Source organism: Misgurnus anguillicaudatus, chromosome 1 (genome assembly GCF_027580225.2).
Source record: "Misgurnus anguillicaudatus chromosome 1, ASM2758022v2, whole genome shotgun sequence".
In the NCBI taxonomy this organism is placed as follows: Eukaryota; Metazoa; Chordata; class Actinopteri; order Cypriniformes; family Cobitidae; genus Misgurnus; species Misgurnus anguillicaudatus.
The window spans coordinates 14,453,185-14,480,683 of NC_073337.2; the positions used below are offsets into that span (position 1 = coordinate 14,453,185).

The window sequence follows — 27,499 nt, forward strand, 5'->3', positions numbered from 1 at the left end:
GCGTAGATCTGACATCACCATTGACAGGATGGCAGAATACACACACCTACACATCAACACAGTTTAACCTCACTATACTCAACACAGGATGAGCAGCACCTTTCTCTTTCTGTCTCTCTGAGGAGCACAGTAGCAGTGGTGTCACTTCACACACTGCCTCACCTAGTATGTCGCCCCCACACGTCTCCTCTCTTCTCTCACAGGAAATTGTGGGCATGTCGTGTCGCCAAAGAACACGATTCTTTTCTCTCTGAAATTACGCTGTTTCTTTTCAACCTCCTTAGTTAGGTGCGGTTTATCACTTCATTTTCAACGTCTTTGAAGTCATTAAAAATTTGTCACGAAATTCGGCATAGCTGTTTTTTTGATGATTTTGTGGGTCGATCCTGTTTGTTTACGCTGGTATTTATTTCGATTTTCAACCGTGTTTTTTGGCATTGTGTAAAGTGGATATAAGGGACTAAAAGCGATGGTAGGTAGAGCTTAAAGGAGCTCTCTAAATATAGCTTACTTAAATAAAAAAAAATATATAATCCATCCTAATGTATATAACTTTCTTTCTTCATCTGAGCACTAAAATGCTGCCATGTTATTTTCTTATATGATACTCAGCATAGCAAAGCTCCAAAAAGCCACTACATCCATCCACTTTGGAAAAAGGAGTCGGGCCGACTACCAAAACACACTTGTAGCCAATCAGCATTACGGTGCATGTCTACTAAATGACATTGTTGCCTGGGTTGCATATGTGTGGGGAGGGTCTATCAAAAGATGGTCTCGATTTTATGGGGGAGGGTGTTCGTTTAGGTGATTTCAAATGTCAACATCGGCTTTTAGAGATCATGGACCCTGCCTTTAATGTAATCCAAATGAATCCAGAGGGTAAATGTCTGTCTTCTGAAGTGAAACTATACTTTGTCAGAGAAAACAATTCCTATTTGAGCTGATTTTTCAAAAGCATTGAATCTCATTGGCCCAAAGTGTAGTTTACAAGGTTCCCATGGGTCCTTGAAATGAAATCTTTGAAAGTTTGTGAATCTGGGGGAAAAAATTCAAGGGCTGGAAGTTTTTGAAAATATACATACATAGATACAGGTCATTGAAAGTGCTTGAATCTATTTTATGCAAAATCCATATTATTCCCTGTGTAGTGTAGGATAATATCATAAAATTCTAGACTTTTTAAGCACACATGCTAAACTGTTCGCTTTAAATGCTTATATTCTGTATGCGAAATTTGATTCATACCAAAGTGCTTTTTGCACTACGTTAGGGTTAGGTATGTAACTGTTGTTCCCTGAGAAGGGAACGAGACGCTGCGTCTCCCTTGCTATACTTCCTGCGTCCCTGTAACACCGTCTTTGGCAATATTTCAGATAGCGATATACTTCCTGGCTCCCGCATCACCCTGTCTTTGTCATTGGTTGAATTACACATTTAGACGCACTTACCCTTGGAGGCGTCCCCAAAGTGTCACGGCAGTGACGCAGTGTGAGTTCCCTTGAAAGGAAACTGTAACAATGTATCTTTAAAGGTGACACAATGTAACCTTGCTCTCACTTGAAATGTGTCCCCACATTTAGTTCTTGAATTTGAGCGTATTGGACCTGGAAAGTCCTTGAATTTGAAGTTAACTAAGGTGTGTGAACCCTAAGTTTAACAGAGGCAGAGGCGTCATGCCCATTAAAACTAGGGGGGCACGTGCCCCCTTGGTTTTTTTGAGCCAATGGATTTTGCATCCAACCTCAAAATCAAATAAGCGTCCATTAATCTGTTATTTGACTTTTAATCTATTTAATATGCACACTATTATACATTCTGTGCTGCATCCTTGTCACTTTTCGGAGATTTTCGCCGTTTTGATAGTGTTTTGATCATGTTACATTACTTTTATTCTGGCGGCAGCTGGTGCTGCAGTCAGCACAGTCGCAGACGTCATCAGCGTCTGGGCGCGCTCACGAGCTCTCTCCTGTTGTTGGCTTGCTGCTGCATTTGGCTATCTGAGGAATTAAAACGTGTTAGAAACGCTCACAACATTTCCAAACCCCAGTACGGTAATGTGCAGTTAACCTCCTCTGTGTAGAAAATGTATGGTTTTAAATTTGACCGTCTCAACGTTATATTAGTAGAGATTCATCTTCTTGGCACAACGCCAAAGTTCGCCAGAGTTCACACGGGCGCGGAATCTCACATGCTCACATATGAGGTAAAAATGAATGCAAAAATCAGTTCCTCTAATAATTTTATCTAAACATATTTTTTAAAAATCATTATTGAACATTAAAATTAATCACGTCACTATAGCTTATGTCATTTTTGTTGTTCATATACTTTATGGATTTAAAATTACATAAATTTTATATGATAATGCAGTTGTTGTGCAAAATGCATTAATGACACAATTAAACAAGCCATTAAGACTTAAATAAATAAAACATGCCGTTTCAGATGTAAATATGATGCAAATGTGTCATTATTCCGATTGAATAGAATTTGATATTAAAGTTAGTCATCACTTTTATTTTGGAGGTTTTTGCATGAAAGCAGGGGTTTTCAGATGTTAGAAATGTAAGTGCCATGGAAAAGACTGAAAGCTCTATAATATTTCGTTTGATGTCTGTGTATGCAAAAATTTCTGTTAGCTGTTGACACTGTGCCCCCTTAAAAAAAATTGGTGCATGACGCCCCTGAACAGAGGGGCAACCTTTCGATCTCTCTGATGAAGCCAACACTGAAAAAAATGGACTTAGTGGGTCTTTGAATTTAAATAAAATAAACATGTATATGCAACACAAAATATTTATATTCCTTGTGTAAACATAATTTAATTGATTAGGATTAAAATGTTTTGTTTGAATGTAAAATGAACACATTATTCTCACATTGATTAAAATTGATTGAATTGAATACTTAAAGCAATAAAATTGGGTTTGCATACAAAATGGCACCTCCTGAGCAGCAGGTGGCAGTATAGCTCAATGAAAGGACGTCAACTGCCATAAAAGAAGAATAAACATCGTTTATTTGGGCGCCAAAATGAAGAGTCATCAGCAGTCAGTCAGAAGAACTCTCTCAGACGGACACCACGTTATTAAAGTAAGTTCTATTATTCATTTATGTTCGCTTCATACGTGATATATCTTCACTAGATAGACTATTCTTTGTTTACAATATGTAGCCATTGCAATGACTTGTAGTAAATATTAGTTTGGAGGAGGTTGGTGGAGTAAGTTAACAGTCAGTCAAGCTCATAAAGAAAAACACAGCGTTTTAAAAATGTCAGCTGTTTAACGTTATTTCACGTTTGGTAGTTTTATCTGAGAAAACTGTCAGCTTTGAGTTGACTTTTGAGGCACTTTTTACTCAGCTGTTCTATGGAAACGTGTCAGGACAAATAAAACGCTAACCAAAAGTTATTCTGTCCAGAGTAACATTATCCATGTAAGTTAAGTAATTTACCAGATGATATCAATTGACTACATTAATAATGACATTGCGTATGAAACAAACTGTCTGCTTAATCAGATTATCAGACCCGCGTCAGTTATTCGTGACTTCGCTGCGCCACGAGCAACACTTGATTCTATTAGAAAAAGCTTTTTTAAATGTCTCGCGTGACGTCTGGTATATTAACTGAAAAAAAAAATCGCTTTGAAGTGCCACACCTTAAAGCTGACATTTTCAGAAGAGAACCTTGTTGTTTTAAGATCTCATTTTGTCCAAATTTTGTATGACTGATATAATACTTATTTCATTATTGCTCTGTGTATGTGTGACCTTCATCATTTGAGGTTATGTGTTGATTTCACCTCTGAATATTTCTTTTTTTAGGTCCATCATCCTTGCATGCGCTACACACTCAAAAGCATTGGTAAGTAATTCCTTTCACTTTTGTACTGCTGTTAGGAGCTAAATCTTATTTTTGTAACGAATATACATGTATTATTCTTTGACTCGCAGTACTCAAATATACAATGGTTGGTTAATTTGTTTTCAGATAAATGCTGAATTTAAAAGAATCACTACTGTCTTATGTTCCTGCGTGTCACCTGGACCTCCAATCCAAAAACCTGACGAAACTCTTCTATCAGAAAGGAGGACAGCTAGCAAAAAGACTTCAAACAATTAATGATCAAATGACAGAAGTAAGTAATATAGATTCATAGACATAAAAATGTGTAAACCTTGTTGGAAGTACAGAAAATGTTGTATGTTTTAGTTACATCTTTTGGCACACGGTCATTAAAACACCTGGGAAGATTTAAAGGGGTAGTTCACCCAAAAATAAAAATTCTCATCACTTACTCCCTATCATGTTGTTACAAACCTTTATAAATGTCTTTGTTATGATGAACACTAAGGAAGATATTTTGAGGAATGTTTGTAACCAAACCAATCCAAAGCCCCATTCACTTCCATAGTGGAGAAAAATAATACTATGGAAGTGAATGGGGCTCATGAACAGTTTGGTTGCAAACATTTCTCAAAATAAATATCTTCCTTCATGTTCATCAGAACAAAGACATTTATACAGGTCTGTAACAACATGAGAGTGAGAAAATGAGAGAATTCACTTTTGCTGTGATTGACAGGTATGGTAGCACACACTCGAAACGTGGCCTCTTTATTTAACTCATTCCAGTGTAGTAAACGCGCACACACACACACCCAGAGCAGTGGACAGTGCAGCTGCCTTGCTTTGTAACCCATGTATTTGTAACCAATTGTAGCAATGTGGCAATGCACATGGGTCTGTATACTTACATTTATATTTGTTTGCATTGTACTAATTTCCAATGACACTTTTATTGTAACAGTAACCTTTTTTCTGTTTCTTTAACTACATTTGTCTGTTTTGTACAGGGCATGGATGAAGTCAGCATCATTGTGGTCATTTGAAGACACCAATGTTGGGATTTGTGCTCTCAAACAACATGCTTCTTGTGATGAAGAAGTGGATCTTTGTATAGTCCTGGAAGCTATGAAGGTGTTGCAACATCGTGCCATGTTGTTTGAGCTGATGTATGCCTTAAACCTGAGCTATCCTGATCTCCGCTTTATTTTTGAGGAAATCCAAAAGATTTTAATAGAACTGCATTGAGAGTAACTTTAACAAACTGTTTCTTTCAGGGAAAGGATCAGAAAGACTGTGCTGCTCATTTTTGACTTTGTTTATTTGTTTTAAGTGTTTTCTCTTATTAAAACATTAACAGTTTGCTGCTCAGAGTCGATTTTGGAAATGGTTGTTGTATTTTGTTTTTGATGAATCTTTGATTAACAGTTTATACAAATGCTGTAGCTCTGACTTTCTGAAGGATTGATATTTTCCAGTTTGTAAATCCATTTTAAAAATAATAGTAATTTCACAGATGGGGCTTTTCCTAGTCCCAGACTTTTGCAATGCCTTAATTTGAAAACATATTGCAATGACATATATCAGTGCCATTGTTTTGTCTAAAGATGTACTCCAGTGTTGTTTTTGTAAGGTAGGTTTGTTTGTAAACATTTTTGTAAAAATCCTAATATAACTAGGGCCTAGTCATGGATTAATCTACAACCTGTTTGGGAAATTGCCCCTTTATGTATGTACTGAATGTGCTGATTGTTGTAATAGTTATTGACTGTTATTGAATTAACGTGTAGTGATTTAAATGAATTGATGATCTGAAAGCAGTGGTTTGCCTCAATATCACTAAACATTTGTACAAAACTCTTTGCTTTTTATGCCAATGCAAATGTATTTTGTATTTAAAAAACAATAAATAACATTTGGATAATTATGGGTGATTATTCTGGTGCCAGAGACATAATGAAATTGCTTTAGAGTTACATAATCCCATAATATAAGCATTAAAAAAGCATGTTGGAATTACAGATGAAAATCTAGTCCCCTTACATAATAAAATTACTTAAACATTACAAAATAAATGTGTTATAGTAAAGAGAAATAGCACTTTGAGTCAACATATTTCTATTAGACTACTTAAAATAATTCAAATGTTTTGGTCTGACACATAAAAATTAATTGAGGAAAATTATTTTGGTTTTAAACAATCGGATCATGTGGGACCGATGTACACATTAAAATTAAGTAAATTGAAAGGATTTTTTTTTTCAGTGTATCAACCCACCCATAGTTGTTTTCTCACTACACTGAAAAAAAAAATCCTTTCAATTTACGTAATTTTAATGTGTACATCGGTCCCACATAATCCGATTGTATAAAACAAACATAATTTTCCCATTTAATTTTTATGTGTCAGACCAAAACATTTTAATTGTTTTAAGTAGTCTAATATAAATATGTTGACTCAAAGTGCTTTTTCCTCTTTACTATAACACATTTATTTTGTAATGTTTAAGTAATTTTATTATGTAAGGGGACTAGATTTTCATCTGTAATTCCAACATGCTTTATTAATGCTTATATTATGGGATTATGTAACTCTAAAGCAATTTCATTATGTCTCTGGCACCAGAATAATCACCCATAATTATCCAAATGTTATTTATTTCTTTTTTAAATACAAAATACATTTGCATTGGCATAAAAAGCAACAAATGTTTTTTTTGAACAAATGTTTAGTGATATTTAGGCAAACCACTGCTTTCAGATCATCAATTCATTTAAATCATTACACATTAATTCATTAACAGTCAATAACTATTACAACAATCAGCACATGCAGTACATACAAAGGGGCAATTTCCCAGACAGGTTGTAGATTAATCCATGACTAGGCCCTTGTTATATTAGAATATTTTTTTCAAAAAATGTTTACAAACAAACCTACCTTACAAAAACAACACTGGAGTACATCTTGAGACAAAACAATGGCACTGATATATGTCAAGATATGTCAGTGCAATATGTTTTCAAATTAAGGCATTGCAAAAGTCTGGGACTAGGAAAAGCCCCATCTGTAAAACTGACCCAAATGTTTAAAATAGTTACTATCACAGTAGATTTAGAAGTGCTAAAACACAAACACTGCATTCCAAAGAGAAATTCAAAACAGTAAGTACTATTATTTTTTAAATGGATTTACAAACTGGAAAATATCAATCCTTCAGAAAGTCAGAGCTACAGCATTTGTATAAACTGATAATCAAAGATTCAACAAAAACAAAATACAACAACCATTTCCAAAATCAACCCCGAGCAGCAAACTGTTAATGTTTTAATAAGAGAAAACACTTAAAACAGATAAATAAAAAGAACATAAATGAGCAGCACAGTCTTTCTGATCCTTTCACTGAAAGAAACTGTTCGTTAAAGTTACGCTCAATGCAGTTCCATTAAAATCTTTTGGATTTCCTCCAAAATAAAGCGGAGATCAGGACAGCTCAGGTTTAAGGCATACATCAGCTCAAACAACATGGCACGATTTTGCAACACCTTCATGCCTTCCAGGACTATACAAAGATCCTCTTCTTCAAGAAGCATGTTGTTTGAGAGCACAAATCCCAACATTGGTGTCTTCAAATGACCTCACTGATGCTGACTTCATCCATGCCCTGTACAAAACAAACAAATGTAGTTAAAGAAACAGAAAAAAGTTACTGTTACAATAAAAGTGTAATTGGAAATTAGTACAATGCAAACAAATATAAATGTAAGTATACAGACCCATGTGCATTGCCACAGCATGTTACAATTGGTTACAAATATATGGGTTACAAAGCAAGGCAGCTGCACTGTCCACTGCTCCAGGTGTGTGTGTGTGTGTGTGTGTGTGTGTGTGTGTGTGTGTGTGTGTGTGTGTGTGTGTGTTAAATAAAGAGGCCACATTTCGAGTGTGTGCTAGCATACCTGACAATCACAGCAAAAGTGAATTCTCTCATTTTCTCACTCTCATGTTGTTACAGACCTGTATAAATGTCTGATGAACACGAAGGAAGACATTTATTTTGAGGAATGTTTGCAACCAAACTGTTCATGAGCCCCATTCACTTCAATAGTATTATTTTCCCCCACTATGGAAGTGAATGGGGCTTATGATTGGTTTGGGTACAAACATTCCTCAAAATATCTTCCTTAGTGTTCATCAGAACAAAGACATTTATAAAGGTTTGTAACAACATGATAGGGAGTAAGTGATGAGAATTTTTATTTTTGGGTGAACTACCCCTTTAAATCTTCCCAGGTGTTTTAATGACCCTTGTGCCAAAAGATGTAACTAAAACATACAACATTTTCTGTACTTCCAACAAGGTTTACACATTTTTATGTCTATGAATCTATATTACTTACTTCTGTCATTTGATCATTAAGTGTTTGAAGTCTTTTTGCTAGCTGTCCTCCTTTCTGATAGAAGAGTTTCATCAGGTTTTTGGATTGGAGGTCCAGGTGACACAGGAACATAAGACAGTAGTGATTCTTTTAAATTCAGCATTTATCTGAAAACAGATTAACCAACCATTGTATATTTGAGTACTGCGAGTCAAAGAATAATACATGTATATTAGTTACAAAATAAGATTAAGCTCCTAACAGCAGTAAAACAGTGATAGGAATGACTTACCAATGCTGTATAGCGCATGCAAGGATGATGGACCTATAAGAGGAAATATTCAGAGGTGAAATCAAACATAACCTCAAATGATGAAGGTCACACATACACAGAACAATAATGAAATAAGTATTATATCTGTCATAGGACGCAATTTTGGACAAAATTAGATCTTAAAACAACAAGGTTCTCTTCTGAAAACGTCAGCTTTAAGGTGTGGCACTTCAAAGCGATTTTTTTCAGTTAATATACCAGACGTCACGCGAGACATTGAAAAAAGCTTTTTCGGATAGAATCAAGTGTTGCTCGTGGCGTAGCGAAGTCACGAATAACTGACGCGGGTCTGATAATCTGATTAAGCAGACAGTTTGTTTAATACGCAATGTCATTATTAATGTAGTCAATTGATATCATCTGGTAAATTACTTACATGGATAACGTTAACGTACTCTGGACAGAATAACGTTTGGTTAGCGTTTTATTTGTCCTGAAACGTTTCCATAGAACAGCTGAGTAAAAAGTGCCTCAAAAAGTCAACTCAAAGCTGACAGTTTTCATCTTGGATAAAACTACCAAACGTGAAATAACGTTATACAGCTGACATTTTTAAAACACAGTTTTTTTTATGAGCCTTACACTTAACGTTACTGACTGACTGACTGACTGACTGACTGACTGACTGACTGTAACATTAACTTACTCCACCAACCTCCTCCAAACTAATTTTTACTACAAGTAATTGCAATGGCAACATATTGTAAAAAAACTGTCTATCTAGTGAAGATATATCACGTATGAAGCGAACATAAATAAATAATAGAACTTACTTTAATAACGTGGTGTCCGTCTGAGAGAGTTCTTCTGACTGACTGCTGCTGCTGAGTCTTCATTTTGGCGCCCAAAACACACGATGTTTATTCTTCTTTTATGGCAGTTGACGTCCGTCTCATTGAGCTTTACTGCCCCTGCTGCTCAGGTGGTGCCATTTTGTGTGCAAACTCAATTTTATTGCTTTAAGTATTCAATTCAATCAATTTTAATCAATGTGAGAATAATGTGTTCATTTTACATTCAAACAAAACATTTTCATCCTAATCCATTAAATTATGTTTACACAAGGAATATAAATATTTTGTGTTGCATATACATGTTTATTTTATTTAAATTCAAAGACCCACCAAGTCCATTTTTTTCAGTGTACATAGGCATTGGATGCATGCAATACCGTTTTGTTTATGAAGTTTTTCATGAAATATCTCGTGAATCAATGCCTCCAAGGGCACAGTTGCCACCTTGTGGATAAACTAATTACAAAAAATGAATGCGAATGTGCGACCTGCACTTACAAAGTAAAAATTTGCCGTACTATTTTGATGAAGAAATTTGCGTCTCATGCACTGTACGTTGACTCTCTTGAACCTCTTGTACACGTGAACTATACTTAGGCCTTTATTGGTTATCTCATTGTTTGACAGGAATAGTACAATTATGAAAGAATTTTCATATTTGAATGAAATATTCATTTAAAGTCACAATGAAACAAAAAGAAAAGCGATTGTATTATTTTTCCCCTTATGACATTTATCCGAGAGAAATGGCTTCTTAAATGAAAGGACTGGATTTGAAATCGTCCATTGATTGGATTGTTGGAAGTTGGTTCGTGTTGCTATTTGCTAATCGCTGTGATCATTTCCCGGACCCGCCCACCCACCATACCTTTGACAGGAAGTTAAGAGAGATCATTTCGAGGAAGGGAGGAGATTTGTGCATTTAGGGCACATTATTTAAAAAAATAATAATGAAGCTCACAGATTTTACTTTTTCACATCCTTACTTTCTCATTTCAAGTCTTTGTGACTTTAAGGTGTGCTTGCTTTTCATCCCAGTGGTCTCATCCTAACTTTTCATACCTACATGTTTCTGTGTAGAAACATGCTTTTTGTTTGCTGAAATGATTTGTTTATGTTCAGTTTTGTTTCTTTATATCTTTTTAGTCATATTCTGCAAATATCAATGAAATTACATTGATTCTTAGATTCAGCATTTTTTTACTGTTGGTATATCCAGATGGACAACTCTGAAATGTGAATACCTATGGCACATAAACACAAACCGAAGCATAGGGGTTACTGATAAATGTGTATATGTGTGAGTTTTTTGCTTTGTAAATTGTTGTAACATTAAGCACAGGTATAGGGGTTGAGTAGAGGCGAGGACTTTAGACAAGTAAATGCTACATAACATGATCGCTTCTCAACAATGACCTCTGATACAAACACGATTAGTGACACTGTATCACAACAACTACTTAAATGGTACAAAACAGTTTCATATCAAATTGCCGTGCAGGCCGTTTATACAAAACATGTGAGATTAGTCTATAAATATAAATGGAAATCCAGACACTCACAGGTTGATATTGTACGTTTCATTCCACACCTCTCCACAGGTGATCTCAGATTAACAGGATTTCATTTCATGGCAGGGACTTCATGGCAGAGCCTGACCTGACCTCATGGGCACACAAATACTCTGCTAGGCTAATCCTGAGACAGTAGAGTGATCCAGATTTATTTTGGGAATAATTTTTGTGTCCAGGCTTGAGTACGCACTGTGTGGGATATGAACTGTACTCTTTATTTCAATACAGTTTAGGGAATTTGACAATTATGTGGTGATGATAAATATATGTGCTGGTGTCAGATTTGGCAAAGTACAAAACAAATCAATTTTTGTATAAATAGTTTAAAATCTAATTTCAAACACACCTGCTGTCTATCGCTGGTGGAACAAATCTGTAGCGCCGCCCAATACTAATGCTATTGGTTAAGCCAGTGTTGCTTGGTTAAGCTAGCTGAGATGCTCAACAAACAAGTGCCACAGAAGTAGTGTTTACATAAAATAAAATAAACATATAAAAATCTAAGTACATTCCACAGATTAAACTGAGATAGGAGAAAGTATTTAAACACTAAGAAAATATAACACGGTCTCTTTCATTACTACATTAGGATATGACGGATGACCTGCTTTGACCCATTTGTTAGTTTACAGTTAGGGGGTTGCTCTGTTTTAGATCCTGTGATATAATGTGTAAGATTAATTTAACACCTTGAGACTGTCACTTTTAACTTCCGTAGGTGTGACTTAGTCCAGGCTGAAAGAAATATGAGCAAAAACACATTTTAAAATAATTAAAAAATAAAAAAGTTCTGTATTTTAAATTTCTATTTCTATTAAAAGGTTATAAATGTTATGCAGTGTATATAAATATGAAGAATGCAGTGTGTAGGATTGATTATTTTCATTACATTCTATTGCTTAGACTTTTGTTGCATAGATGATAACATCTGTATCTGTATGCTTAGAGTTTTGAACCCCACACCGATTACACCCGAAACGACGGTTTTACCCTTAATCAAGGCGCACAACCCCAAGTTACTCCACTGGGAATGTCCCTGTAATAAGTGTACTCTGAGCGAATTTGGCAAATGGCATTGTTTTCTGACATGCCCTGCTTTGATTGGCTGTTTAAGCCCACATACATATGTGTGTTACCGAAGAATAGCATTTTCCTTGAAAGGCGAACTGTCAATTCTGCGAGGACATCTCATTGCTGCATAATTCTTGGAAAGTGAGATGGGCATGACCTTTAATTGCAACACACACACACACACACACACACACACACACACACACACACACACACACACACACACACACACACACACACACACACACACACACACACATACATTCTGGTTTCCATGTTTTGTGGGGACATTCCATAGGCGTAATGCATCTTATACCGTACAAACTGTATATTCTATTCCCCTAACCTACCCCATTCTCTAACCCCAACCATCACAGAAAACTTTCTGCTACTTCACATTTTTAAGAAACATCATTCTGTTTGATTTATAAGCTTGTTTCCTCATGGGGACATCAAAATGTCCTCACAAGGTCACAAAAACACTGGTATTCCTATCTGTGGGGGGACAATTGGTCCCGACAACGTAATAATTACTAGACACACACACACACACACACACACACACACACACACACACACACACACACACACACACACACATACAGTTTCCACTCATGGATCAGTGCCTGAGATAACATTCCCACCCTCACTGGTATCACACACACACACACACACACACACACACACGTATTGCATGCACACACACATGCAGACACACACATCCCCTAGCTGCAGCCTCTAGCAACATGGTGTGGTTAAACTACACAAACTCTAGTGTTTGATATTTCTTTAAAATTTAGTCAAGCAAATCATAACACTTGCGACAAAACACTGAAAACACAAAGTACTATGGAATTTTGTGAGCTAATATGGAATTATGTAAGGTACGCAGAATGATGTGAGGTACTATGAAATTATATCAGGTATATGGAATTTTATAAGCTAATATGGAATTATGTGAGTTACTCTGAATCATGTGAGGTAATATGGAATTATGTGGTATATGTGTGGTATACTCGGAATCATGTGGTTTAATATGGAATTATGTGAGGTACTCAGAATCATGTGAGGTACTTTGAAATTATATCAGGGAATTTTGTGAGGTACTATGGAATTTTGTGAGCTAATATGGAATTATGTGAGGTATGCAGAATGATGTGAGGTACTATGAAATTATATCAGGTATATGAAATTTTGTGAGGTACTATGGAATTTTATAAGCTAATAGGGAATTATGTGAGGTACTCTGAATCATGTGGTTTAATATGGAATTATGTGAGGTGCTCGGAATCATGTGAGGTACTATGAAATTATATCAGGTATATGGAATTTTATAAGCTAATATGGAATTATGTTAGGTACTCTGAATCATGTGGTTTAATATGGAATTTTGTGAGGTACTCGGTAGGGATGCTCCGATCGATCGGCCAGAGATCGGTATCGGCCGATAACAGCATTAAATGACTCGATCGGTCCTCGTTCAATTTGCCGATCTCGTGAACCGATCTTTTTGTCATCATATGGCTCCTCAATGCGGCTGCAGTTAGAGACCATTTTTACGCAGTGAGAACATTTTTATAACCCGTGGCTCACGAGCAACGTGCAGATTTGCATTTCTCTCTTCGCCTTTACAGAAATATTTGTATTTTCAATGAGGACCCGGTCCGGTCCTAACAGCGCGACCCGTCTTCACATCCCCATCAAACAGCGTATACAACACATATCTATCGCGGACAATTGCATACTCATGTCAAAAGTTTATTATTTGCATGCGTTTTAAAGTTTTGAGCGTTTAAACTTTAATTTTCCTCACAGCTGCTCTCGTCTGCATACACCCGCCGCGCGCACACACAGCAGCCGGTCATCAGTGCACGTGAACAGAGCGATCTCTGTCAAGTCTTAAAGCTACAGCAACCTAATTCATCTCTCAATAAAATCACTCTCTGCTCTTCACTAAAGAACTGTTGTACTTCATACGAATGCGTGTATATTTAATTCATACAGTAAAGACTGTGAAGTGTTTATTTTCATTACTTTAAGAGACATAAGCCTTTTTAAAGGCATATTAAATTCCTCTTTGCAGAAGAAATATTTGTTGTGCTTATTTGATTCGATTCTCTATTAAAACAATAATATACCTTATTACTGCAAGTGATATAACAAAGGCAACATCTGTGGTATTACTTTATCTAGAAAAAATGTTAAAAGTTACAGTCATCAAAGAGCTTGCATATCAGCTTGAAAAATCGGTATCGGCATTGGTATCGGCCGATCACGAAGACAACAAATCGGTGATCAGTATCGGCCTGCAAAAATCCTGATCGGAGCATCCCTAGTACTCGGAATCATGTGAGGTACTATGAAATTATATCAGGTATATGGAATTTTGTTAGCTAATATGGAATTTATGTGAGGAACTTGGAATTATGTGAGGTACTATGAAATTTTGTGAGCTAATATTGAATTATGTGAGGTACTCTGAATCATGTGAGCTAATATGGAATTATATGAGGTACTCGGAAGCATGTGAGGTACTATGAAATTAAATCAGGTATATGGAATTTTGTGAGGTACTATGGAATTGTGTGAGCTAATATGGAATTATGTGAGGTACGCAGAATCATGTGAGGTACTATAAAATTGTATCAGGTATATGGAATTTTGTGAGCTAATATTGAATTATGTGGTACTCTGAATCATGTGACGTACTATGAAATTAAATCAGGTATATGGAATTTTGTGAGGTACTATGGACTTTTGTGAGCTAATATGGAATTATGTGAGGTATTCTGAGTCATGTGAGGTAATATGAAATTATATAAGGGACTCGGAATAATGTGAGGCACTAGTATGAAATTAAAGCAGGTATATGGAATTTTGTGAGGTACCATGGAATTTTGTGAGCTAATATGGAATTATGTGAGGTACTCGGAATCATGTGAGGTACTCGGAATCATGTGAGGTACTATGAAAATTTTGTGAGCTAATATGGAATTATGTGAGGTACTCGGAATCATGTGAGGTACTCGGAATCATGTGAGGTACTATGAAAATTTTGTGAGCTAATATGGAATTATGTGAGGTACTATGAAATTAAATCAGGTATATGGAATTTTGTGAGGTACTATGGAATTTTGTGAGCTAATATGGAATTATGTGAGGTACTCAGAACCATGTGAGGTACTATGGAATTTTGTGAGCTAATATGGAATTATGTGAGGTCCTCGGAATCATGTGAAGCACTATGAAATTAAATCAGGTATATGGAATTTTGTGAGGTACTATTGTTAGCTAATATGGAATTATGTGAGGTACTCTGAATTATGTGATGTAATATGGAATTTTGTGAGCTAATATGGAATTATGTGAGGTACTCTGAATCATGTTAGTTACTATGAAATTATATAAGGTATGGAATTTTGTAAGGTACTATGGAATTTTGTGAGGTAATATGTAATTATGTGAGGTACTCGGAAATTATATCAGGTATATGGAATTTTGTGAGGTACTCGGAATCATGTGAGGTACTGTGAAATTATATCAGGTATATGGAATTTTGAGAGATACTATGGAATTTTTATGAGCTAATATGGAATTATGTGAGGTACTCGGAATTATGTGAGGTAGGCCTACTATGAAGTTATATCAGGTATATGTAATTTTTTGAAGGACTATGGAATTATGTGAGGCACTATAAATATGTGAGACACTGGTAACTTTTTTGTACATTTTGGGGTATATGTCAAAATCACACAAAATTGCTTTAAAAACACACATTCTCTCTCGCTCTTTCGCTCTCTCTCTCATGCTCTCTCTCTCTCTCGCTTGCTCGCTCTTTCATGCTCTCTCTTGTTCTCTCTTTCTCACACACACACAAACATACAGATAAGTTGTGGCCAAACGACTTACCTGGACTAAATACAGAGACAAATGAACTTTTTGTGTGTGTGTGTGTGTGCGCGCGTGTTGATTGTTTGTGAGTGTTTGGCTCTCTGACCTTCATGTTAGAGGTAAGGGTATGTTTACCCTAAGAAAGGGTTGGGGTGTGTGAGTGTATGTGTGTAGATGGTTTGAGGTGTGTTTACCCTGAGGAAGGAAGCTGTCAGCACTGTTTGCTCCTGTGTCGAACAGCAACCCCGCCCCTTTCTATGCTTAAGAGGAGGAGCTTCTGGGAAAGCATTTGTTCAAATAAGAAAGATTTTATTTAGTCTTATTGTCAGACTCTGTCCTGTCATCACACACATACACGCAACACCGACAGGAAGGGTAGGCCGACAAATGGATGACTGTGCCATCCACGGAACCCCAAAATTTTGATTGACAGGCAGTTTTGAGAGGGTGTTCAGTTTCCTGAGGCATTCTGAAAAGGGCAGACCGCATTCCTCACTAGGTCATGAACTGCTCACCTTTCTGCTCACCTTCTTTTCTTTGTCATTCTTTCCATTTCCTTCATTTGCTCCATAAGGGAACATTTTATTGTTTAAAGGTTGCCCTCGTCATGAATCATGTAGCCGAGGTGACTTCACTAAATTCTTGTTTATGTTCACCTTTGTTCCTGTTTTTTTTATCTTGGCATATATAACAACAGACATACATTAGCCAGTTGTTGAGATACAGTAAGAGTATAGAGCTATAAAAGGAAAGTGGATTGACTTGCTCAGTTTGGCCTTGGACAAGAAAAGAAATGTTTCATGAGGTCATACTAAAATCTCCGACTTTGGGTATCTAGATTGATCTAAGCACAGTTTGAGATGTTGCTGAGATCTTCTACCAAAATTTTACAAAGGAGAGGCCTACATGAAATTGGTGCAGTAGTTTGCTTTAGTTATGTCAATTTTATAAGTTACAGCAACTGAGCAAGTCAATACAGTTTAAATGACTTGTAAATCCAAATTTATTAAACTTGCAAAATAATTTTTTTACAGTCTACACTTTGACATGGGAATACTTTCTATACACTTGGCAACATTTAAGGACATTGCTTCTGCAGTTGAAATTTCTTTTGGACCAGCACATATAGGGGAGAACCAGGGCGGAAGTAACGCAGAATGAAAGTAACTTTGAGCCCTGACTACATTTTCATTCCAAACTATGACAGCATTTTTAGCACGCAACCCTAGATAGAGCTGACAAATATTGCGTTAGTTTGTCGTTGTTTCTCGCATGTAGGTCCGGAAAGCTGTTTTCACCCATGATAAGCAAATTTCTAAAGTTGCATTTTTTTCTTATAATGCATTTCTTATTTCATGTGTTAGAGTACTAATCAATCGACAGGTATTAAGTACTGTAACATATCCTGAAGTTTGCCTTCTTTTAGTTTTTTTTCAGAATAAAATGTCAAATTTGGTTTAAATGTCAGGAGTTACTTTTGGGATGAAAGTAACACTTGCTACTTCTGTCCTGCTGTTAATACTGTTGCATTATGTTGAAAATTTATATTATTCTAATTTGATTTAATTTAATTGTCTTACACTGTAAAATATCTTTGCTGCCTATTTTTTTTGTTGAATTAACTCAGATTTACCTGTACAAGTCATGTCAACTTTGTATTATTTATCTTGACAAGAGATGGGCTGCACTGAAAAAAAATATTCATCCAATTTACTCATTTTTTTTTTAAGGTAAAGTGGTTGGAATTAATTTATTTAAGCTACATTTAAACAAAAAAACAGTAAAATAAAATAAAAAACTTTATTTTAAATGTACAGTGTAAAAATACTTTGCTGCCTTAAAACTTTTTTGTTGAATTAACTCGGATTTACAAGTCATTTTAACTTGCTATTATTTATCTTGACTAGAGATGAGTTGTTATAACTTATAAAATTAAATTGACTTTTCTCAACTATATTTTATAAGTTGTGACAACTCATCTCTGTTGACATGACTTGTAAATCTGAGTGGATTTAACAAAAAATTTTAAGGCAGCAAAGTATTTTTTACAATGTAGCTTAAATAAATTGATTGCATCCACTTACCTTAAAAAATTGAGTAAATTGCTTGAATAATTTTTTTCAGTGTTAAAGTTTACTTTTTTCAACTATATTTTATAAGTAAAAAAAAAACTAATTTGTAGTTATAACAACTCATCTCTAGTCAAGATAAATAATAGTAAGTTAAAATGACTTGTAAATCTAAGTTGATTCAACAACGATTTTCTTACAGTGTAGTGTTTATACAGTTGAAATTTTTTTTTATTCTTAACAATTCAAGTTTATGATTGGGTTGCTTTTATAACATTTTATGAAACTGAAATGTAAAATGAAAATGTAATTTTTTTTGCAATGATAAACAACAAAAAAGTTTGCAGTTACATAATAACAAAGTCATAGTCATGTATATTTACTAAAAACAGTACACAGTAACAGTAACACCCACCTGTGTGTTACTTTTGTCCCAGATAGTGGGGTCGAAAGTAACACATGCGCTACTTATGTTCAAAGTGAAATTATACTGAATCATTTTAAATTCCACCTGATATTGATAGATCACAACTGTACGTTATTGGCCACAGCATAAATATATCTCTTTCTAAAACATTAATTAAAAAAAGTTTTTTTTGAAAAATGGTACTGCTCTCCCCTATACACACATTTTAAATTTCAACCTGTCATCTCTCATCTTTCAATGTAAATAGAATTAAGCGTTTTAGGAAGTGCTTTTACAGTGCAATGAAAACAAATATCATATTTTCATTAACACCTTTACACCCTGACATGTACATTCACACACCTTAAGGCTGCTTTGAAGCTGGACCCAATATTTGTAGCTGTGGGGCAGAAGTGTGTGTGTGGAAAGCTAAATTTACTTGCTTGACTTGAAATGTGATTAGATTCTTGATGCTGGCAGGCATGCCTCATTTGTAATTATGTGTGTGTGTGTGTGCACTAAGGGATTAGGTTTGTGACATCATATAGGGGACCAATATCTGGTTCCCTCAGTAGATAAGAGAGCAGGGTCTACACACAAACACAGAAACCCTTTGGGCAGTGGTATCCCAGCAGGCACTGGGCTTACACACAGAGATATGACATGCAAATGAAATGCATCCAAAAAAATGTTGCTCTATGAAAGATACATGCTATTTGTTTGCATTACGACTGTTGTTATGCGCAGACTATAATAACATCACCGTGGTATCCTTCCCTGTTTTTGTTCTGCTCAAAAATTAAATTGCCTCACCACTTACAGTCATATCTGTGTGTGTGTGACATTGTGGTGGCAGCCATTGGCCATTAGGTTCTTTTCCTCTGAGAGCTAAACACAATCGGACGGTAGCTGATACTTCCTGTCCGCATAATTAACAGGATAATTAAGGCTTTAATTGGCCGCCGGTGTGACCGGGGTGGGCTCTAATCCACCACAGTGCCTTCTATAGGCTACCCAAATTGGGTTAACCCTCTCAGATTGCCGTGATTAAGGCCAGGCTATATATGCTAGCGCTAAACCTCTGTGTTCTTCTGGGAAATTTTACCGCTAACACCGTATTAGGATTCCGTCTCAGTCTGAATGAGAAAATTAGCCTGAAATGAATGACTAAGCGAGTTCCTGGAAACAAACGGGGAAGTTCTGAAATAAGTTTTCGAACCATTATGAAGGTTGGTGTTACGGTACAAATTGGGAGTCTTTTAGCCTAATGCTTTGGTAATTAGTGCGACGTTTGATATTCAATATGAAGTTTGTTATTTGATAGATTTATGAGTCACAAATTGTGTTGATGAGCAGGATGGAGTCTGATGATATTGATTGAGAGAGAGAGAGGGAGGAAGATAGAGAGATAGATAAAGAAAGAGAGAGTGCTGTCTTGCCTTTAGGGTGGAATTAGGTCTGGTGGCTGTAAAGATGAGCTCTTGTTGAGTTAATTGAGTTTTTTTGTGGAGATGTGTGTAAAGCAGTTCAGTAATAAGTATGTGTCCTTTTTAGGGCCGAAGTGTCATAATGCATATATATTTTACATTTGTGCATTTGAATTACGCTGTTATGCAAAGTGACTTACAGTAGGCATACATTTTTATCAGTATTTGTGAAATCGAACCCATAACCTTTTGCTATATTAACACAGTGTTTTCCAATTGGGCTGCAGAAACACTTATTTTTAAATAAACAAGCTACAAGTGTTTTTAAATAAAGTGTTGAAAAAATCTTTTAAGACGAGATGCAATCCGTTTATAATTTTTCTTAAATTTCATTCCGTGCAAAAATGTATTGATTACAATAAATAAACCTTATCAAAATTAACTTTCACCATAGACGATTTCTGTGTGGTGTTTACCCAAGATTTCTGTGCAAATTAGCTATTAATTCATTAGTTTGATATTGCCAAAATTGGAATCAAGACTTTAAAGGATAGTTGACAATAAAAAATAATTTACTCACCCAATATTGTTCTAAACCTGTATGAGGTTCTTATTCTGTTAAGCATAAAATAAGATATTTTGAAAAATGATGGTAGGCACACAATGGACGGTACCCACTGACCTCCATAGTGGGGAAAAAGAAATACTGTACTATGGAAGTGAGTGGGTACTATCAAGTATGTGTTTACCATCATTTATCAAAATATATTATATGAAGAGTTTGGTTCACAAAACGCGATAAACGCCATTTTTGAAAAGTATTATATCAGGTCAGTAGTTAAAAGTAAATTCTTAATTTTATGCAAAATCCAATATCCGCCGTGTTATTCTGTCATCTTTTCTCCTTTTTTTCCCAAAATGCGATAAACGCCACTCCTCCTTTTTTACAGAACGCAATAAATCCATTTCTGAAATTACAGCCCACCAGTCACGCAATGTAAACAAACAATGGCGGACACGCTGAGTACACGGAGTCCTAGTTTTCCTCATCTACTTTGTACTTCGTGATCAACAAACAAAACAAAATAATACTTTAATTGCATTGATAAAACTGTGATGGTTTTCTGTGACGGGAAAGAAACATAAGCCATCAACATCTAATAATTTCCGCGAGAGGCACTCGGGTGCTTGTTCTCCCGACAAGCTTCTCATGCTAACAGATTGACCCCAGAGGATCTTATGAAAAACTTTCCATTATTTTACTCAAAGTCAACGAAAATCGAGCAGGACCAAAAACATTTTACAGCTGATCTCTGTGAAAGACGTTAAGCGAGGACGTCAAGTAACCGCAATGACAGTGATCTTAATATGACAAAGTAAGTGTTTTGATTAATGACATTAATGTTTATATTTTTAATTAGTGTGTACAACTAGTCAACTAAATGAATATAACATGGCAAAGATGAATGCACATTTATATAGGCTATTGATTCAATAGATTTATAGCATTTTGAATAAAAACTTGTCATGGATTTATTGCATTTTGTGGAAAAAATTATCCGTTTTTATAATAAATCTTTGAAAATCAACTTATGGATTTGAATTTTTTATGTTTTTATAACCTAAAGATGCTATGTGAAAGTTTGTAACAGAAAATAGTTGTTTTCATCTTGTCACTTTCTTGGTATAGAAAACACGTTTTTACCAAAATTTGTCAAAATGGATTTATTGCGTTTTGGAACCAAACTCTTCATATGTTTAACAGAATATGGAAAATCATTTAGGACAATATGAGGGTGAGTAAATGATGACAAAATTTTCATTTTTGGGTGAAAACTATGCCCATTGAACTATCTCTTTAAAAAAGAAGAGGGATATGAATGGGTGGTTCTCGTGAAATTAGACTTATGAGGTGTCATGAAACATTTTGATAAAAAAAGTAAATGCAAAGAGTATCAAAATAAGAAGCATACAGTTATAAAACATCTCTTCATGTACTTTTTTGCACATGATTTCATATGACATCATACAAACCAATTTTGTTGTTTTTTCCACAGGAGATTATTTTAATAAATCACGCAATGTGATTTACTAATGTTTGCACGTGTGATAATACTGATATTTGCACCATTATTTAATGCCGAAAAAAGATATCTTAAGCCATTTTGCCTTGAAATGGCTGAAATTGTTGCGGATAAGAGGAGGTATCACAGAGATCACAGAGCGTGTGGTACAAGGCAGATGTTTTTTTTAACACATAACACTTTTGTTATGCCAGAAGAACATATTATTCAAAAATATAGTTTGATAAGCCATGTTTTTTTTTATTTGCTGGAGAAAATGAAAGAGTCACTAGGAGAAGTCAATACAATTCAAAACTTCTTGTAAACATTCATTTTTGGTCCTCCAGTCATCGACTTCGTTAGCTGTGATTTAACACCCCACATTTATAGCGCACCACATGTTCGTGGTGCTGAACTAAAGCCCATCAGGCGTTAGTAGATCACCCGCACCTGCAGGAGCATCAACTCTGCTTATTTGCGACCCTGACCTAATTTGTGCTGCTCTTAGCAGATTGCAGTGGTCATTATGGAAATCAGCTGTTGCGTTTGTGTTATTTAATTTGTGCCATTTTAGTAAATAACACACATTACCACTGCCATCTGTACTTTTTTGGAATTGCGCTCTCATGCTAATTTGCCCCGCTTGGTAAATCTGGCACCATGGGTTGAAACAACCCAGCATTTTTAGACTGTTGGAGGGTACACTCTCAAAACGCGTACAAAAGTTGTCACTGGGCCGTTACCTTTCAAAAAGGTCTGTTTTGGTACAGATGTGGTGTATCAGTCTAAGGTACCAATATGCACCTTTTAGGTACAAAAGTGTGTTATGTACCACCCCAGTGACAACTTTTGTACCTTCTTGTACCTTTTCTGAAAGTGTATGTAGGTAGGTGGTTGACAAATAGGCTCATGTATTGAGCTTATGTTTTTATTATAATCTGTATACATCTTCAACTCTATAACACTTGTGTGTATGTGCTTGTGTTTGTTTATGAGCTCAATGTAATGCTACAAAAGTAATTTTTTTAGAGAGTGGCAGGTGCATGTATGTGACATCCACGAAAGGCTTAAAGTATAATCACCAAAGAGCCGCCAACAAATCTATTCTTTGTTCCCTCAGTGATTAAAAAGCTCACGGTTTGTGTGCAGTTGAAGAAGTGAACACAAGCTCCTAAGACTTCTTTTGTCAGAACAAGTACGCACGAATCAGAAGACTTCCCCCACCCAAATGAGTCCATGGAGTGTGATCCAGGTAAAACTGCTACTGTGGGATATCACAGTGTTACCAGGATAGTTGGACTGTTGGAAAGGCATACAAATGCAAAAGTAAACCATTTACCTTCTTTCAGACCCACGTAAAGTACCAAAAAAACTGCTTCCTTTGTAACACCTGCTCCCACACACAGGATTGAGGTTAATGTCAGTTTGTGGTCTAATAAAACTTCACCAGAAGATGTATTGGAAGCAATTTTTTCAACCTATACATCATCTGTCTCACACACGCACAAACACACACCTGGGCTGTCAGGGGCAGGAAACTTCTCTTTAACTGTCACTCACAGCTTTGATTGCATTGTAAAATGAGCTGACAAATCCCAAACCTCTCATTCAGTGTCAATTAGTGACTTTTTAAAGTCTTAAAGGAATATAAAATTTTCTTAAAATAAAAATCCAGATAATTAACTCACCACCATGTCATCCAAAATGTTGATGTCTTTCTTTGTTCAGTCGAGAAGAAATTATGTTTTTTGAGGAAAACATTGCAGGATTTTTCTCATTTTAATGGACGTTAATAGACACCAACAATTAACACTTAACTCAACACGTAACAGTTTTTTTCAACAGAGTTTCAAAGGACTATAAACAATCCCAAACGAGGCATAAGGGTCTTATCTAGCGAAACGATTGTCATTTTTGACAAGAAACATAAAAAATATGCTCTATATATATACCACAACTTTTCGTCTAGGTCCGGTCCAGTGCGACCTAACGTAAATGCGTAGTAATGTAGGAAGGTCACGTGTTACATATATAAAACGCACATTTGTTGACCATTTTAAACAATAAACTGACACAAAGACATTAACTAGTATCAGTTGACATACAACAACGTAGGAACGGTGCTCTTTCAAGACGCTTGTAAACACTGGGACGGAGTTTCGCGTTCGTCTTCTGTGACCTCTTGACGTCATGACGTATTGCGTGAGGTCACCCTTTCGCATCACGACCAGATCTAGACGAGAAGTTGTGCTTTAAAAGAGCATATTTTTTATTTTTCTTGTAAAAATGACAATCGTTTTGCTAGATAAGACTCTTATGCCTCGTTTGGGATTGTTTATAGTCCTTTGAAACTCCGTTGAAAAAAACTGTTATGTGTTGAGTTAAGTGTTAATTGTTGGTGTCTATTAAAGTCCATTAAAATGAGAAAAATCCTGCAATGTTTTCCTAAAAAGAACGTGGTTTCTTCTGGACTGAACGGGGAGAGACATCAACATTTTGGATGACATGGTGGTGAGTAAATTGTCTGGATTTTTCTTTTAAGAAAATGGAATATTCCTTTAAGGATGTGCCATTTAAAAGAATATACGGTAAAAACTTCTGGAAAAATGCAAGCACACAAATGCTGGGCCAACACGGTGCTTGTATACCATGATCTTTCATCCAAATCAACTTACATTATAGTGCATTCAAGCTATACATTACTTATAGCATTATGTGTGTTCCCTGAGATCGAACCCATGATCTTTGCATTCCAGGTGAGCTGTAGGAACTACTTGTGGCGCTATTCCATCGCATGGTACTGTATGCCAGGGTTTGGGTCAGGTCGGGTCAGCTTACCTCACTTTGGCGTGGCTTTTTCTTCGAGTTTAGTAACACTTCGCAGTTGGAGGGATTATAGGTGTGTCGTTATATTTGCGCTGCCTACTGCTGTGACATCATACAAGTGAGAGCGTCAATGTATGTAACCATACTTTAATTTTTTTCTCAGTCCGGCACAAAATTTAAATCGACCACCACAAATAGATGTTTGCACATTGCATTTATCACTACCTCTGTCTCACATGACAGTTTCTGTAAAAACACCCATGGCGTCAGTTGACGCGCTCCGCTAAGCCTCATTAAAGTTGCATTTAAGCATATATGTGGACGTGTGCGTCGCGAATGTGCCGCCACAAACTGCAAGTCTGGAAAAATAATTGGTATGGTGTTCCTGATTCTCAACCTGTGGATGTTTTTCATTGCTAAAAAGGAGTTTGGGAACTTATAGCAGAGCACAGATGACAACATGTTTACTCGAGACAGCGCAAGCTAGCATGAACGTAAAGCTAATCTTTTACATTATAGCGATGACACTATTGGTAGTGACGATTCTCTCAGACCATTCAGTGAACTACAGTGTTTTCGCAACATGTTTTGGTATCCCCGCTTGGAACCCCGACCGAGGTGGTACTAAAAAAAGTATTGGGTACTACGTACTGCACCCAGTGGAAAATCTCACAAAAGTAAGCTGACCCGACCCAAACCGTGGGGTACTATGCAATGGAAAAAGCCATTGGTGTGCAATGAATTACATTCTGGCACATTTCAGGGCACAGTTGCATATGAAATTAGCTTATATACCTACAAATATTTGGACATATGTACTGTGTTTAAGGACTGAGTAAAAGTGATTGACAAAAGAAAGAGAAGAAGAAAAGAGGTCCTTTATGAAGATATTAGATGATATAAGATTTCTTTGGCGCAGTCGTGTAATGTCTTTGGATTTCTTCAATGAGCATGCTAACGTCAAGGCCACCTATTTTACGCTTCGCTTTCATAAATTTTCATATAGACCTAATGAATAGTCTTTCTCTCTCTGTGTCTCTCTCACCAGCGTTCTTATTTTCATCATTCAACCGCGCTGCGCATCGACTGCCTTTTCACAATGCCAGCTCATAGCGCTTAAAGCTAAAGAACAGAAAGAGGTTAAAACGTTGATTACTTAATTTCATCTTTCATCATCCCCTCATCACTTTTGAAACGGAATTTCCCTCGAAAGGAAAGGTAGAAAAGGTGCGATGACACATTCCATCACAGGAAGTACTGTGTAATAGCACTCTTTCAACTCAAAAAAATCTAATATTCACACTTAAAATAGTGTGCTTGAACACAAATGGTGCTGTAATACTTAACATCGTGTCTATATGGTGTTGATCTGACAAAATGGTCGCCATTTGCATATCTCATTTAACAATGTGTGGCTGATACGAACACTATCTGACACAGTGTATTAAAGAGTTAAAGGGATCTGTATTCATTTCTGTGTTCTGATGAACACAAAGGAAGATGTTTGGAGGAATGTTTGTAACCAAACCGATCAGATCCCCAATTGAATTCCATTGTATTCTTTTCCTACTATGGATTTGAATGGGGCTCGGATCAGTCTGGTTACCAACATTTCTCAAAATATCTTCCTTTGTGTTCATCAGAACAAAATATATTTATACAGGTTATGAGGATGAGTACATAAAGTGTACTTACCCAAAAAAACTACTTGTTACCTGTACCCAGGGTTTGGTTCAAGGCTGGTACCTAGTAATTACACACTTATGGCGCTTTTCCATTGCATAGTACCCCACGGTTTGGTTTGGGTCGGATCAGGTCAGCTTACTTTTGGGGGCTTACTTTTTCCCCTGGGTACAGTACGTAGTACCCAATGCTTTTTTAGTACCACATGGGTTGGGGTTCCAAGCGACCCGAGCTGATACCAAAACGTAACGCGAAAACACTGTAGATCACTGATTGGTCTGAGAGAATCATCACTACCAGCGTCATCACTATAATGTAAAAGATTAGCTTTACCTTCATGCTAAATTGCGCTGTCTAGTGAAAGCCGGTTGTTACCTGTGCTTTGCTGTTAGTTCCCAAACTCCCTCTTAGCGATGAAAAAAATCCAGAGGTTGAGAATCAGGAACACCACACCAGTTTTTTCCAGACTTTCAGTTTGTGGTGGCACATTCACGACGCGCACGTCTACATACAGTGAGGAAAATAAGTATTTGAACATCCTGCTATTTTGCAAGTTCTCCCACTTAGAAATCATGGAGGGGTCTGAAATTTTCATCGTAGATGTCCAATGTGAGAGACATAATCTAAAAAAAAATCCAGAAAAAATCCAGAAGTCACAATGTATGATTTTTTAAACTACTTATTTGTATCATACAGCTGCAAATAAGTATTTGAACACCTGTGTGGATCAGCTAAAATTCTGACCGTCAAAGACCTGTTAGTCTGCCTTTAAAATGCCCACCTCCACTCCATTTATTTTCCTAAATTAGATGCACCCATTTAAGGTCGTTAGCTGCATAAAGACACCTGTCCACCCCATACAATCAGAACGAATCCAACTACTAACATGGCCAAGACCAAAGAGCTGTCCAAAGACACTAGAGACAAAATTGTACACCTCCACAAGGCTGGAAAGGGCTACGGGGAAATTGCCAAGCAGCTTGGTGAAAAAAGGTCCACTGTTGGAGCAATCATTAGAAAGTGGAAGAAGCTAAACATGACTGTCAATCTCCCTCGGACTGGGGCTATCATGTGAGACAGAGGTAGTGATAAACATAATATGCAAACATCTATTTGTGGTGGTCAATT

The 27,499-nt window shown here is 36.2% G+C and overlaps 3 long non-coding RNA genes across 4 annotated transcripts in view; 2 read left to right on the plus strand and 1 right to left on the minus strand.

Annotated features, from left to right (window-relative positions):
- Window positions 1–27,499, plus strand: part of LOC129423716 (uncharacterized) — a 611,574-nt gene that overhangs the window by 56,086 nt on the left and 527,989 nt on the right. The window lies entirely within an intron of this gene.
- LOC129447920 (uncharacterized) lies at window positions 2,729–5,777 on the plus strand. The gene is made up of 4 exons (XR_012361739.1): window positions 2,729–3,096; window positions 3,832–3,871; window positions 3,998–4,145; window positions 4,864–5,777. It is a non-coding gene; the product is annotated as an uncharacterized lncRNA (long non-coding RNA).
- LOC129455981 (uncharacterized) lies at window positions 6,155–9,712 on the minus strand. 2 transcript variants are annotated; one of them, XR_012369280.1, is made up of 4 exons: window positions 9,341–9,712; window positions 8,526–8,558; window positions 8,255–8,400; window positions 6,155–7,518 (listed from the first exon to the last, which is right to left on the minus strand). It is a non-coding gene; the product is annotated as an uncharacterized lncRNA (long non-coding RNA). The 2 variants fall into 2 exon arrangements; XR_012369279.1 differs by having other exon boundaries at window positions 8,526–9,712.